Source organism: Ursus arctos, unplaced genomic scaffold (genome assembly GCF_023065955.2).
Source record: "Ursus arctos isolate Adak ecotype North America unplaced genomic scaffold, UrsArc2.0 scaffold_7, whole genome shotgun sequence".
Lineage (NCBI taxonomy): Eukaryota > Metazoa > Chordata > Mammalia > Carnivora > Ursidae > Ursus > Ursus arctos.
Window position 1 is genome coordinate 52,097,841 of NW_026623089.1, and position 16,092 is coordinate 52,113,932.

The following is a 16,092-nucleotide window of genomic DNA, read 5'->3' on the forward strand; positions in this document are numbered from 1 at the left end:
TCTTAGAATCTTTTTTATTTAATGAAAAGTTTTTTGACTTCTGAATTATGACTGGTCTCATTCAGTTTTACAAGGTTGAACAGCAGATGTCTTTTTTTTTTTTTTAAAGATTTTATTTATTTATTTATTTATTTATTTGACAGAGATAGAGACAGCCAGCGAGAGAGGGAACACAAGCAGGGGGAGTGGGAGAGGGACAAGCAGGCCCATAGCATAGGAGCCTGATGTGGGGCTCGATCCCATAACGCCGGGATCACGCCCTGAGCCCAAGGCAGACGCCTAACCGCTGTGCCACCCAGGCGCCCCGAACAGCAGATGTCTTAAATGTAAGACAAAAGATGACACCCCTCCCCCCCATTTCTATTTTTTTCTCTCTTCCCCTGGCCTATTCTCGGAGCTTAGAATGGACCACATTACCCCTTAGACTGACACAGTGGACTAGCCAACTCTATGAAAAACTGAGGTTTCCAGCTTGCTGATTCATACCTTCTTTAAGCAGAGATGATTGTTTCTAACTTACGATGTTTTTTTCTGATGCCTAATGAACTTCAGTCAACCAAGAACCTTTTTATATCACACAAGTAAATACTCAAATAACAGAAGAAATGACAATGTCCAGAAAAGAATTCCAATTTGAGATATTTTTTCCCTTAGGTAAGCCAAAATATGAATTATTCTGTTCATCTATAATGAAAAGTTAACCGAACTCATGCTGGTTTGTCTCTAATGGCATTAGGTTGCCACTTTTTGATGAAGTTCAGTAATTCAGTCCTGCAGCATAATGGCAGGATCAATGGACAAAGAGTTAGAAGACTTGGACTCTATTTTCAGTTCTAGCTCTGGCTCATTACCGTTTCTTTGCCCTGACCATCCTCTCTTATTACTCGGAATCTCAATTATATTAGCGATGCAGAAAGATTTAGAAAAACCACTCTGTAAGCTAACAACTAAGACAATGCAGCGGTCTTATTTCTGCAATTGGTGTACCGTTGTGGTCTCAGGCAAGAAATTGGCTAACTTGGCGCCTCGGTTTCTTTATCCATGAAGACATGATAAATTATTTGTTCCTCTTTTCCCACCAGTTCCCTCATAGAAATGCAGTAATGGAAATGGTATTGACGCTGTAAAAGATTTTGTTCTCTCTGGGCTGTTGCTACGTAAGGAGAAAGTCTTTTTTATATTTCAACTTGCGTTTTCAGGTACTTAGTGCTCCCTGAGTTTGCACCATATCAATTCTATTTGGAAAAGATTACCATGTATACTGTTATTCTTTGCAGACCTTTGCAGAAATAAAACGGGTCACGAAGATTATGCTTTAAGAAAACAAAATTATTTCACAAAATTTGTGATTGTTGGCTGTTAAAAATTCTTCTGATTCAAATTATCACCCTAATCACCTTTTTTTTTTTTAGATTTTATTTATTTATTTGAGAGAGAGAGAAAAGCCAAGTCGGGGGAGCAGCAGCCTCCCCTGTGGGGCTCGATCCCAGGACCCTGAGATCATGAGAAGGCAGACGCTTTAACCAACTGAGCCACCCAGGCACCCCTCACCCTAACCATCTTAACTTGAAAGAGACAGCTTGTTCATTCAGAGCTGTCTATTGCCATGTTGTCTAGGTAGCAAATACCAGCTCAAAAATGAGGCTACCACTCAGCTGATCCTAGTTATTCCAGGGTTTTTGTAAAATATCTGAGAAAAGCATGTAGGTAGTTGACAGATAGCTTCTAATCTTGGTTTTGCATGTGTCAGACCTAAGAATGTTATTGGAATATTCGCCTATCTCACGTAGATAATAGGAGCATTGATAGATAATAAGTATATCCTGTCTAATTGCTAAAAGAATGATTATCCTTACAATGCCCATTTTAATTTTTGAGGGCTGTGATGGTAATATACTTTGTTTTACCATCTCTCTCTCTCTCTCTCTCTCTCTCTCTCTCTTTTGCTGTTGTATTCAAAATGTGTTAATTGGGATGGTTTCCCACTCATCTTGATTCAGGATGCTTTTAGTGCTACTTCCACCTGAAGGAGCATCCTTCTCTAAGCGTTGCTTTTCCTCTTGTAGCCTGGCAGAGGACAGTGGAGAAGCCAACACACAAACTACTGTTTGTGCGTGGCTAACGATGGTGGTGATTTTATAGCATCCTGGGCATTCCATGACCATGAAGTAGGAATCAGGCTCTGCACCAGGCGTTTCTTCTTGTGTTTCCTCTTCTCCTCTTCTGGAATGGGAGGGAGAAGATCCTTCTCAAGGGGCATGTTCTCATTGGGAGGTCATCTCTGCTGGAAAGGCTGTTACACAATCTCTTTGTCACAGAATACTAACAGATCCAAAGCTCAGACAGTGAGGGAAAAAATTCTTAGACTGAGACATGAAATTGTAATAATTCAAAGACAGGTCTGAAACTGAAAGATCAATTTATAGGGTAAAAGGAATAGAGGAACGTATGTACCAAAATTTGCAGCCAAGGAGGACCCCAGATGTAAAATTGAGCTGCTAACTGACAGAGAATAGGCAAGGAATATAGGAATAGGCAAGTCAGAACTGCATGTGCCTAGCAACAAGTATTGGGGATTAGTCACTAGGAAACCGGAATCCAAAGGCAGGAAATCCAGTTACTTTGGTTACAAAAGATACACATAGAAAACCTATAAAACTCTTTGAGATCATTCGTTCATTCAATAAATATATATTAAGCACCTATATATGCTAGACACTATTTTAGACACTTGGAAATAAGCAGTGAACAGAACAAAGTTCACTGAACTTGTGTAGCTGGTTGGGGTGTGGGGGGAGGGCAGACAATAAACAAATAAGTAAAATACATAGTTTGTCAATAGAAATAAGTTTACGGAGAAAATTTAAGTGGGGAATTTCTGGGCATGGGAAGTAGGGTTACAATTTTAAACAGAGTGATAGAGAAAGCCTCACTGAGAAGATGGCATATAAGCAAAGACTTGAACTTGGCAAGAGGGAAGGAGACAGTCATGCAGATATCAATGGAAGAGTGTTCTAGGTAGTGAATAGAGCAAATGCAAAGAACTTGAGGCAGGATCCTGCCCAGCACATTTGAGGAAAAGCCAGGAAGCCATTTTGGAGCAGAGTGAGGCAAAGGGAAGAGTAGTGGATGATGTCAGAAAAGTAGTAAGAGAGGGGCGCCTGGGTGGCTCAGTCATTAAGCGTCTGCCTTCGGCTCAGGGCGTGATCCCGGCGTTCTGGGATCAAACCCCGCATCAGGCTCCTCCGCTGGGAGCCTGCTTCTTCCTCTCCGACTCCCCTTGCTTGTGTTCCCTCTCTGGCTGGCTGTCCCTCCCTGTCAAATAAATAAATAAAATCTTAAAAAAAAAGAAAAGAAAAGTAGTAAGAGAGACACCAATTATGTTGGGCCCTGAAGATCATTTGCGAGGCATCTGGCTTTACTTTGAGGGAGATGAGAAATTATCAGAGAATAGTGAGCAGAGAAAAAGCACAACATGACTTGTATCTTAAAAGGTTGCATCTGACTATTGTTTTGAAACTGGACCATAAGGGGGCAAATATGGAAGCAAGACCATTTAGGACGCTATTCCAATAATCCAGGGAAGAAAGAATAGGAGCTCAGACAGGCTATTATGCTAAAGTGAGAAGTGATCAGAAGTGATTCTGAAGGTAGAGCCCTCAGGATATGCTAATAGACTTGAAATAAGAAGGGAGAGAAAGAGAGGAGTCAAAGATGACACCCAGATTTTTGTCCTGAAAAACTGGAAAATGGAGATGCTCTTTATTGATATAGGGAAGAATGTGGGAGGAGTCTTAACCTTCTTTGTGTCCTCATGGCCCTAAAACAATGCCAAACACGTGGGAATGTTCAGTGAATACCAATAATCTAATTTGAATCTAGTTTCTGTGTATGTGAGATCAGAGTTGCTCTAGATACAGGAGTGACTCGTTGGAGTTACTCAACTAGGGCTTGGTTCTAGACTCTGGGACGAGGTTAAAATCATTGACATGCTAAAGCTAACTTGTACTAGCTAGCAAGAACCAACTGCTAATTTTTGAGATACTGCAAGTCAGGTGTTAAACACAGTTGTTTTTTAAACTTGTTATATACACTTACAGCTGGTAATTAAAACAAAGGTAAAAGTACCTAAAATTCATCACTTCCTAATTATTTTACTACATTTTACTATTATCTGCGCCCTTGAGGTTATTTGTGTGTGTTCTATCCATATGATAGAAATACTGTACAATGGCGGGCTATGGTACATCTCTTCCCAACTCTGTGCTCAGTGATGTTATGTCAGTCGCCCTAAATCGGCCATGGTCTGAGTATCTACAAAACAGAAATTGGCAAATACTGCAAATGAGGGATCTCCCCCCACCCTTCCTTTCCTGCCCCAGGGCTGGTTAAATCTGTAAGTGTAAATTTAGTCATGCCAGCTTTGAAGGCAATGATAGGGGATGAGCAAACTGTTATATATTTTGTACATACACACAGGTACGGGGACTGCACACAGAGTATTATAGTATGATTGTGCAAGAGGTTTTCCCTGTTCTAGTGAGGGAGGGTTGGGGGCTGAGGAAATTGTAGTAGGAGAAAGACACACAAGGAAATTCCACATAGGGAAAGAAAGGCCTTAATGATTGACCAAACTAGGAATTGCTGAAAAAGATTAGCATCTACGGTCAATGGATGCCTTAATAGAATACACCTGGAGCAAATTACAAACTGTTAACAGAGGAGATTAACAGCTTTGGACGGCTTATTTGTTTATCTGATATTATAAGGGATCAGGAGAAAATGGGGACTAGTCAATGCCAGCGACTGCATATTTGCAAAACTTTCCTGTATTAAGAATCTTATATTTTGTTAGGCCTTGTAAAAAAGAAACATCAAGGATACTAAAGACACTATCTAATTATTCCTATGAGACAGCTAGAAAAACAACACAGTTTAGTTTTGTCATTTTTATTTTACAGAGAAGGAAGCTGGAATCCAAGGAATGTAATATAAATGGGTTATCGAGGATAACAGAGTGAGTGAGACAATTTGGGGGGAAGTGTATTCATACATATGTGTGTGTATGTATTTTATATATATGTGTGTGTGTGTATTTTATATATATATATTCTCACAATGAAATAGCCCACAGCATTTAGTGATTCATTTTTCAGGAAAGCAGTAATAAAAATATGTATATTAATTACAAATATGGCAATTAAAACAACAAAAACGTGGAAATGACAAAGGAGACTATGAAAAATACATCTTCCATCTCCAATTTTCCTCAAATCTTTCAACTTCACTGATTCTAAATGGTTCCAAAACTGTTCTTTTTTCCTATTCCTTAAATATACTCATTCTTCATCTCCCATTCTCCCCCATTGGCTTTTTTTTTCAAAGCTCAATCTTTTTTATTTATAATGTTTTCACGAAGTTGTTTTGCATAACACAGTAAGACCTCATATTTAGCAGAATCACTTGGTTTGAGCATTAGTCTTATTTCCCCAGACAAATTTACAGATGTGGGGATGTACAATTACTGGGTAAAAGAATAGGAACATTTTGAAGGCTTATGGGTTTATCAAAACTAGTGATATATGAAAGTACTCTGACTTATTTGATCTGATTGTTTAAAATATTTACTAAGTTCCTAAGTGAAAATGGACATTTAATTATTGTTTTAGTTTTCATTTCTTTGATTACTAGTGAAACAATATTTTTTTTCATTTTGCTCACTAATATTATATATCTTTTACTGCCCCTTTCTTTGAGGCCTAGTGTGCTTTTTATCTATTTGTATCAATTTCTTTATATAAGAAAGTTAACAGCCCCTTAAATTTGGTAGTTTTTACAGATATTTTCCCATTCTATTGTTGCCTATTCACTTTGGTTAACTTAAAAAAACTCAGATTTTCTTTTGAGTTTTAAAAAATTGCTGCTACAATGTCCACAATAGCTAAATCGTGGAAGGAGATGCCCTTCAACAGATGACTGGATTAAGAAGTTGTGGTCCATATATACAATGGACTATTACTCAGCAATCAGAAAAAACGAGTTCTCAACATTTGCTACAACATGGACGGCACTGGAGGAGATAATGCTAAGTGAAATAAGTCAAGCAGAGAAAGACAACTATCATATGATTTCTCTCATCTATGGAACATAAGAACTAGGATGATCGGTAGGGGAAGAAAGGGATAAAGAAAGGGGGGGTAATCAGAAGGGGGAATGAAACATGAAAGACTATGGACTATGAGAAACAAACTGAGGGCTACAGAGGGGAGGGGGGTGGGGGAATGGGATAGACCGGTGATGGGTAGTAAGGAGGGCACGTATTGCATGGTGCACTGGGTGTTATACACAACTAATGAATCATCGAGCCTTACATCGAAAACCGGGGATGTACTGTATGGTGACTAACATAATATAATAAAAAATCATTATAAAAAAAAAAATAAAAAAATAAAAAATTGCTGCTAGGTGTATAAAATAATCACCTTCCAGAGGCTTATTACATATTCTGTTATATTTTCTTCTGATTTTTCCATTGTTTAGTATTTTATACCTCCTCTTTAATTCATCTGGAATTTGCTTTGATGTATAGTATGAGAAGATGATCTAAACTAATTTTTTTCTTTTTTCTAAATTTTAAAAAAGATTTTATTTATTTATTTGACAGAGAGAGCACAAGCATGGGGAGGGGCAGAGGGAGAGAGAGAGAGGGAGAACCAGACTCCTTCCTGAATGCAGAGCCTGACAGGGGGCTCAACCCCAGGATCCTGAGATCATGACCTCAGCTGAAGTCAGACGCATAACTGACTGAGCCACCCAGGTGCCCCAACCTAATGTTTTCTAAATTGATAACCATTTCGGGGGCACCAGAGTGAGTCAGTTAGTGGAGCATGCCACTCTTGATCTTAGGATTGTAAATTTGAGCCCCATGCTGGGTGTAGAGATTATTTAAAAATAAAATCTTAGATAGATAGATAGATAGATAGATAGATAGATAGATAGATAACTGTTTTGGAATGGTTCTTCCTTTCTTGACTAATTTGTGAAATCCCCTGTATTACACTTTTTTTTTTTTAAGATTTATTTATTTGAGAGAGAGAGAGAGAACAAGCAGGAGGGGCAAAAGGAGAGAAAATCCCAAGCAGACTTCACACTGAGTTTGGAGCCCCACATGGGGCTTGATCTCACAACCCTGAGATCACAACTTTAGCCAAAACCCTGAGCCAAAACTGAGTTGGATTCTTACTCAAATGTGCCACCCAGGCACCCTGACCCCATATTACACTTTAAATTCCAATGTTTAATGGACTATTTCTGCACTAGGCTTTTTCTTTTTTTACATGTACTTCCCTATAGTAGCTTTGGAATATTATTATATTCAATTGATTTTGTCCTTTTTCATAATTAAAAAATGTCTCTTCTATTACCTGCATTCTCATTCTCCTAAATCAAGTTCTGAATCATTGTACCCTTTATAAAGACTTTGGTAGTAATGACAGTCATTTTGCTTTGATAGAACAATAGTTACTTGCCTAGTATTACTGATCATATTAACACTTATTAATTAGGTTAACCATAAAGAAAGAAGTTTATAAAGTTAATTCATGCTATTGAAACCTATAGAACTGTCTGAAGTACTTCTAGGTCTCAGAATTTGGATGGAAAAAGATTTTTTAAGACTTTAGAGTGACAGGGGCACCTGGGTGGCTCAGTTGGTTAAGCATCCAGCTGTGGATCTCAGCTCAGGTCTCAATCTCAAGGTCATAAGTTCAAGCCCTGTGTTGGCTCGGTGCTGGGTGTGGAGCCTACTTTACGTAGTTAGTTTTAAAGATTTTATTTATTTATCAGGGAGAGAGTAAGTGAGAGAGAGAGAGAGCACAAGCAGGGGGAGCAGTAGAGGGAGCAGGAGAAGCAGACTCCCCGCCAAGCAGGAAGCCTGACATGGGGCTTGATCCTGAGACTCTAGGATCATGACCCAAGCAGGAGGCAGATGCTTAACCAACGGAGCTACCCAGGCACCCCTGGAGCCTGCTTTAAAAAAAGAAGAAGAAGAAGAAGAAGACTTAAGAGTGACAAAAACAACTATGCAAAGTTCTCCCTGGGAGACTATTTAATGATTTGGAAGGAGAAATATTTCTCTTTGAAACAAATAAATATGAAGAATATAAAATTCAAAGCGATTGAAAATATAAATTTACATGCCTTTGAGCATATTTTATATCTTACAATAAACCTTTCACAATGCTTCTGAAATTTAAGCCTAAGCATTATGAACAATTTAACAACAGAGTTACTTGTACTCATTGTTCTAATTCAAGTTCTTGTCCACATCCATTAATTTGCCTAAATATTACTTAGAGCCTCCTAAAAGTTAAGATTTTCTTTCTCAAATTTATTTATTCTTAAAAAATAATATAATTCTAAAAAAATAATATAATTCTAAGAAACCATATAAAAAATGAGTTGGGCCACTTGGGCGGCTCAGTTAGTTAAGTGTCTGACTCTTGATCTCAGCTCAGGTCTTGATCTCACCATCATTTATTTAAAAAAAAAATTGAGAGAAGTTGAGAACCTGTATAGACTAATTCTGGTAAATATTTTTTGGTACTTAAAAAAGTAGAATTTGCATTTCTGTGTTCATTTCAGCATTATTCACAATAGCCAAGATAGGGAAACAACCTAAATGTTCATCGATGGATGAATGGATAAAGGCGGTGCATATATAGACAATGAAATATTAGCCTTTAAAAAAGAAGAACATCATGCTAAATGAGATAAGCCAGATGCAGGAAGACGAATACTGCATAACCTCACCTACATGTGGTATCTAAAATAGTTATACTCAGAAACAGAAAGTAGAATGGTGGTTGTTTGGGGCTGCAGGGGGAGAGAAATGGGGAGATACTGGTCAAAGGATACAAAGTTTCACTTATACAAGATGAATAAGTTCTGAAGCTTAATGTACAACAGTGTAACTATAGTTAACATTATTGTATATTTGAAATGTGCTGCGAGTATAGATCTTAAGTGTTGTCACCATATATACACACAAAACGTAATTAGGTGAGGTGATAGATTATATTAATTATCTTGATTGTGGTGATTACTTCACAATGTATACATATATCAAATCGAGCTGTATACCTTCAATATATACAATTTTTTTGAGAGAGAGCAGGGGAGGGGGAAGGGAGGGGCAGATGGAGAGGGGGAGAGAGAATCTTAAGAAGGCTCCACGCCTAGCACAGAGCCCAATGCAGGTCTCGATCTCATGACCCTGAGATCATGACCTGAGCCAAAATCAAGAGTTGGACGCTTAACAACTGGGCCACCCAGGTGTCCCCATACTATTTTATTTTATTTTATTTTATTTTATTTTATTTTAGTATTTTTATTTTTAAAGATTTTATTTATTTGACAGAGAGAGAGACAGGCAGCGAGAGAGGGAACACAAGCAGGCAGAGTGGGAGAGGAAGAAACAGGCTCCCAGTGGAGCAGGGAGCCCAATGTGGGGCTCGATCCCAGGACACTGGGATCAGGCCCTGAGCCGAAGGCAGATGCTTAACGACTGAATCACACAGGCGCCCCGCCCCTATACAATTTTAAAATTGTCAATTATACCTCAATAAAGCTAGGGGTGGGGGGAGTAAAAATTAAATGCCATTGTCCTAACAAGAACTACTAAGCCTTCATGCTTTTAGGTGGTTCTCTACAGGGCTCCACTATGCGAGTATAACTCAGATGAAAGGTAGCAGAAATATTCAATTTGAAGTATTTTCCTAGGAGTCTATGATAATTCTTTAGCATCTTATCTGCAGTTGTTCCTAACAATGTTTCTTCATTATGTGACAAAGGCATTAGACTTCCAGAAATAACTAGGAAACTGGACTTGTCCAATAGCAACAGAGCCATTCTTTGTAAATGGGAAGCAGAAGGCATGAGTGGGAACTCATAAAAAACCATCTTCATGTGTCCTACATTTCTTTTTCAAAATGATTCTATCAAAAATATTTTATTATAATCTTGGTTTCTGTTATAATCGGGTCCCATCGCAAAAGAAGCTAGCCATGATGGAAAGAATGTCAAGAGTATCCAAGGTTATTAATTTATATGTTCCCTTTTGTCATCTATAAAGTCTTTTGAGATATGATTTAATTTTCTCATCTCGCTTTTCTGAACTCTTGCTTATCAAATATATATCTTCTACCTCTGATTTGCACTGAATATTTATACATTTTCTAGATCTCTGTAATGACTTGATTTCCAGTTGCTGAGCCTTGCTTTGTTATCTTAATAAAGCATAAATGGTGTCTGCTGTGAAACTGGGTTTACTCAGGCCATTGAATAACCACACCCTTATAATTAGAGATTTGGGAGTCACCAGAGAGTGGTACAGTCAGCACTAAAATATTATGCCACAGGCATTTATGTAAACACTATTTTTGAATGAATCTGGAAACCCGCCAAGAGAGTCACTAAACACCAGGGACATGCTGCTTATTCTTCCTCTCTATGAAATTAATAAACTAATAATTTGGTAAGAAAGATCTCACTGTTACGAAAGTATTACTTTTTATGCTTTCCACAGCTCAGAGAAAGTCGGCTTCCTCTTTCCGCATGTTAACTAATAACCTGCAACCGTTTGAATTATGCTGGGAAAACTTAGAATGAGGGGATTCTGGAGGGAAAGTGATAAGAAATCAGTCAATGTCAGCTTTAGTGCTTTTTCAGAAAACAGTCAAAAGCTTTTAAGAGCTATCTGCAACAACAGGGGTGGTTAAGTAAACTATAATTTACACAATGGAATATTATATAGTCATTAAAAATAATGAGTAAATCTGTCTTTATCGAATGGTGAAATATTTATAACACATAAGTTGATAAAAGGAGCTTATAAAAACATGATCTCACTTTTGTTTAACTTAAGAAAAAATACTTATATATATGCATGAAAAGATATGTATCAGGGGCGCCTAGGTGGCTCAGTCGTTAAGCGTCTGCCTTTGACTCAGGGCGTGATCCTGGCGTTCTGGGATCGAGCCCCACATCAGGCTCCTCTGCTGGAAACCTGCTTCTTCCTCTCCCACTCCCCCTGCTTGTGTTCCCTCTCTCACTGGCTGTCTCTCTCTCTCTCTGTCAAATAAATAAATAAAATCTTAAAAAGAAAAGAAAAGATATGTATCAAAATTATAGTTTGTGGGTATTGAACTAAATATAACTTTAATTTTCTTAAGGTTTTTTGTATTTTCTGAATTTTTAAAAACGAACATTTTATTACTTTCATCATCAGAAAAGACAAGAAGGTTAGTTCTATTTTAAAAAATAATATATATTAATTGTTTGCTGATGAGAAAACAGGTTCTATCTCACTTTCTCCATCTTCCAATTCTGCTTGCCTCTAATTGGTGTACAAGTACATACAGGTTCTAGTCCCAAAGTGAGAAAGATGACTGTTGCTGGCCCCAGACTCCAAAATGGTATCCACAATTAAGTCCAGCAGATAGAGACAATCTCCCCTATGAGCTCCGGCAGAAAAATCGTAGGGCAGAATGATTGTCTTGACATGAATTAGGAACCAAACTTGGAGACGAGTGGGCGGGAGTGAATAGATGTAATTTTCTGATGGGACAGGTCTTGGCCACATTACACCCTCTATGGCCAGGGAGGAGAGAGAGTACGTTGGTTTCGTTCCCAATAGGAAAGAGGGGTTTTACCACCTGAAGATGAGAGGTGGAAATGATGTTGAGGAGACTAAACTAACAACTATCCATTCCAATACTCATTCTAGACACTCATAATAATGATAATCAAGATCTTAAAAATTACCACAGGGACGCCTGGCTGGCTCAGTCTATAGAGTGTACTCTTGGTCTCAGGGAGGTGAGTTCAAGCCCCACATTGGGCATAGCAATTACATACATATGTAAATATATACATAAGAGTTACCAGAGAGTTTTTCAGTGTTTGAGAATTGGAAACAACTCTTCAGTACCTAAACAACAGTACTTATTCATTCAATAAACGTTCATCAAGTATCTACTATGAACGTAATTGTCTATATCCTACTGGGATGAGCAGTAAACAAACAAACAAAAACAAAATACACCTGCCCTCGTAGATCTTACAATTTCAGACAACAGGAACAACTCTAAAAAATGAGTCTGAAATTGGCCTCTGGCTGGAAATTTTACTGCAGTAGTTATGATTTAAAAAAATGTAATTTGGCTTTCACATAATTTTTTTTTCACTTGTCTATGGTAAGATCCTTACTCTTGAAAGAAATTAAGCTGAGTCATGAGATTTACAAGCAAATGAGAAGAGTATTGGCTTTTGATATTGATGGAAAATTACATTATCTAGACACACCTCAAGGTGTTCTGTAGCATCCTTGAGCTTTCATTTCTGTGGTACCTTACCTGCCTTTACAGTGACACTGGGCAAACCAATCTCATGGTACATATTTAAATTTGCAAGCAAAAAATCTTGTTGCAGTTGACTGGTAGCAATGAGCAAACTTCTTTTTGCAGGTCTATGGGTTAAGGTACATGGATCAGAGCAAGATATTCTTGCTCTGTTTTGTATCTTGTTAGTGTTTATCTGCTATAGATGACAAGTCTGTGTCCCCATCTCCCCCAAATTCATATGTTGAAACCTAATCCCCAATGGACAGTATTTGAAGATGGGGCCTTTGGAAGGTGGTTAGATCATGAGGGTGGAGACCCCATGAATGGGATTAGTGTCCTTTATATAAAAGAGATCCCAGAGAACACCCTTGCTCTTTCTGCCTTGGAAGGACACAGCAGAAAGACCGGGAGCAACTGACAAACCAGGAAGCTGTCTTCGCCAGACATTAAATCTGCCAATACTCTGATCTTGGACTTCCCAGCCTCCAGAACTGTGAGAAATAAATTTCTGTTACTTAAGCCACCCAGTCTATGATATTTTGTTATAGCAGACTGAACAGACTAAGACATTATTCCTGGTATAGCAAACACCTAACACTGAATTTAAAAAGCTTTGGAAGCAGAACAAAAGCAAGTTTTGGCAAACGTATCTTTACGCTTCTCTCTCTTTTTTTTTAAACCTTGAAGAGCATAACAATTATAACTCCCTAACACAGGAATTCTCAACTCTGACTACACATTAGAATCGCCTTTTAAAAAATACCGGGGTGGCGCGGTGAGGGATGGGGATGGAGGTTGGGGATGGAGCATTGATAATCTAATAAAAAGTACTTTAGTTGATTTTAATATGCAGATAGGGTAGAAAACTACCTAAACAATAAGACATATCCATTGGGGCAGTGGTGGATATTTTTAATCTAGAAACTCTTGGGTATGTTCATTTTATTGCCAGTCTGTCATCAATGAATCACTTTAAGGCTTACCATTTAACTGCCTTTAAAAGCAGGATAAATGATCCTACATACATTCATCCATCCCTCTTCCTTTCATTCTTTTTCTCTCTCTCCTTTCCTCTTTCTCATTCATGTATTCATTCAATCGCTCATTCATTAAACAAATATTTATTAGGGATAAGTACAGCGCTAGGTACTAAGGATAGAGAAATATAATTCACACTTTCATTCCAGTATTATAATACTAATCAGGTAGCACACGTAAATTAATGATCTTGAGATTCTCAAGTAAAGTTCAATTAAAAAAAATAGTTGCAAAAAAACACACACTAATCTTTCCCCTGCTTGATTTACTTTGTAAAAAACTGTGCTGAAGCTTGAGTTGCTGTGTTAGACAAACATCAACATTCCTGACCTTCTGTGCTTTCAGTAAGCCGTATAGTAAGCCATCTATCTGCCACCGTGGAATTTTCAATCTTTCATATACTGAATGAAAGAATGTAAATGCCTATAATTCATTAGGTTCTACATAAGAAAAGATTCAGATACTATCAACTTTAATGAGAAATTATTCTTACTTAAGACTATTCAGACATCTTTGGAATATTTTGTGAGGTTCTATTCCTTCTGATATACCAAATCCCATGCAGGGTCCAGCCACATGTCTTGATCTTTGACTCCTATCCAATTCCCAAAGCAGATCCCTACATATTTAAAGATAAGCAGATACTTTTTCTTCTGGACTCTTCGTGCCATTTTCCCCATTTTTAAGCTCCAGGTTGCAGTATAACAGCTGGTCAAAAAACCACTTCAGTGGCCAACTCTGAGACTAGGACTGCTAGATCCCTCTTGGGAAGTTGGACATTATCATACTACTGAAATAGTTCCTGACACATATTTAAAGCTAAGAACAAATGCAGGCTCACCTCACCCACAGAAGCACCATAATCATTTATGATGCAGTAGCGCTCTCACCTAACTCCAAAAGACAAAAGAAAAATATTTTGAATTAAAATCAACGTCAGTAGGAAAACAACAGCAAGGAATAAAGGGAGAACAATCCTCCTGCCAAAGGCAAATTCAAAGCTACTAAGTTCCAAAAGAGCAAGCCTTATCCATAACATAAAGTTCTCTGTAACCAGGAATTTGATAATGGTACCACCACATAATTGTCATTATTATGAAGGATGAGTTTGCTCAAAAGAGGAGAAATGCAATCAAAAAAGAAAAAGGAGAATCAACATGAAGGGAATAAAGTAGAAGGGAATAAAGTAATTCAGACATATTTACACTTCTGAGATCTATGACCATTCAGTACTCTCCATGAATAAACCACTGTGGCCTACGAAATAATAACATTATTACTAATAATAGTAAGAATAGCTAACAATTACTGAGCATTTATTTATATTATGCCAGGCAGCATTAGTGCTTTACATGCATTATCTCATTTAATCCTTACAACAACCTTATTTACTATTATTCCCATTTTCCATATGAGAACAACGAAGCTGAGAATTTATGTAAGTTGATTAAGGTAACACAATTTATAAATACTTAGGCTGTGATTTGAAACCTAGGCCTGTCTGAATCCAAAACCCATGTTCTTAGCTATCACGCAACCCACTATCCTAATTTACCACTAGAGATTATATAGCTACAGCCATCTGGGACTTCTTAAACCTTCTGTATCTTTGCAACTACTCTGGGCCTTTTGCAATGTATCTGTTACCAGCAATAGACAGATCTCTAATGGTGATATAGTGCACTGGCAGGAAGTTGCAAACAGAAAGCAATTTGTAGCTGCTGAGTGTGTACTGCACAAAGTTAGTTGCACCCTCCCGTTGGGTGCAAATGTGAAACAGTAGGCAAAACCCATCAATATATATTGTGGTAACTAATTACAAGGAAGAATATAACTAAGACTAATTCCTCCTCTTTAAAATAAAAAAAAAAGTTAAAATGGTTATGGGTTGAAAAAAACTATTTGCTCTCCCTTTGTATTGAAAAGTAGTAAATACACACACACACACACACACACAATGTCCAGATTGTCTTGGATATTGTTAGCTTTATGGGGATATAAGGTATGTTGAATTGGTGTAACAGCTTCAGCCTCTGTTGGGAGAAATTATCCTCGTAATGTGATAGGGAAGTAGTTGATTTTCAGGGAAATTTTTTTAAATGAAGATTTTTCTGGCAATACCAACTCTTTTATTATATTGCACCAAATGGAGCTGACTTCATTAGGAGTTGATTGTGAGTTGCTAAGGACAGGTTCTGGCCACAGTATATATTTCCATATGTTTTCAATAGCCTGCATACATCCGATGTAGATCTCTATTTGACTTGTTTTAAAATTCACCGCTCATAACCTTCAGTTTAACAATGATACTTAACTTCCATGCATATAGTTGAAGGTTTAAAAAAAAATCACTGAATCAGGAAAGGAGGGGGGGACATTCTGGTGGTAAGCTTCAGGAGATATAAATATGCAGATGTGTAACTTGCTTTGGGAACCCCTTGAAGTGTATCTACATGAACATTTCCAAATAATATAGGAAGGTTTGGCTAATATTTATAGGCTACCTACCCTCTGTTGGCCATTGTGTCAGAAAAACAAGAGTCATATCCCCAAAGTTTATATTGCTGCTGGGTCTCCCAGAAACACAGTTGAATCTAAGTGTGGTCACGCACAGATACCACAGTTCGGCAGTGGTTTCTAGCAGCTGCAAGTG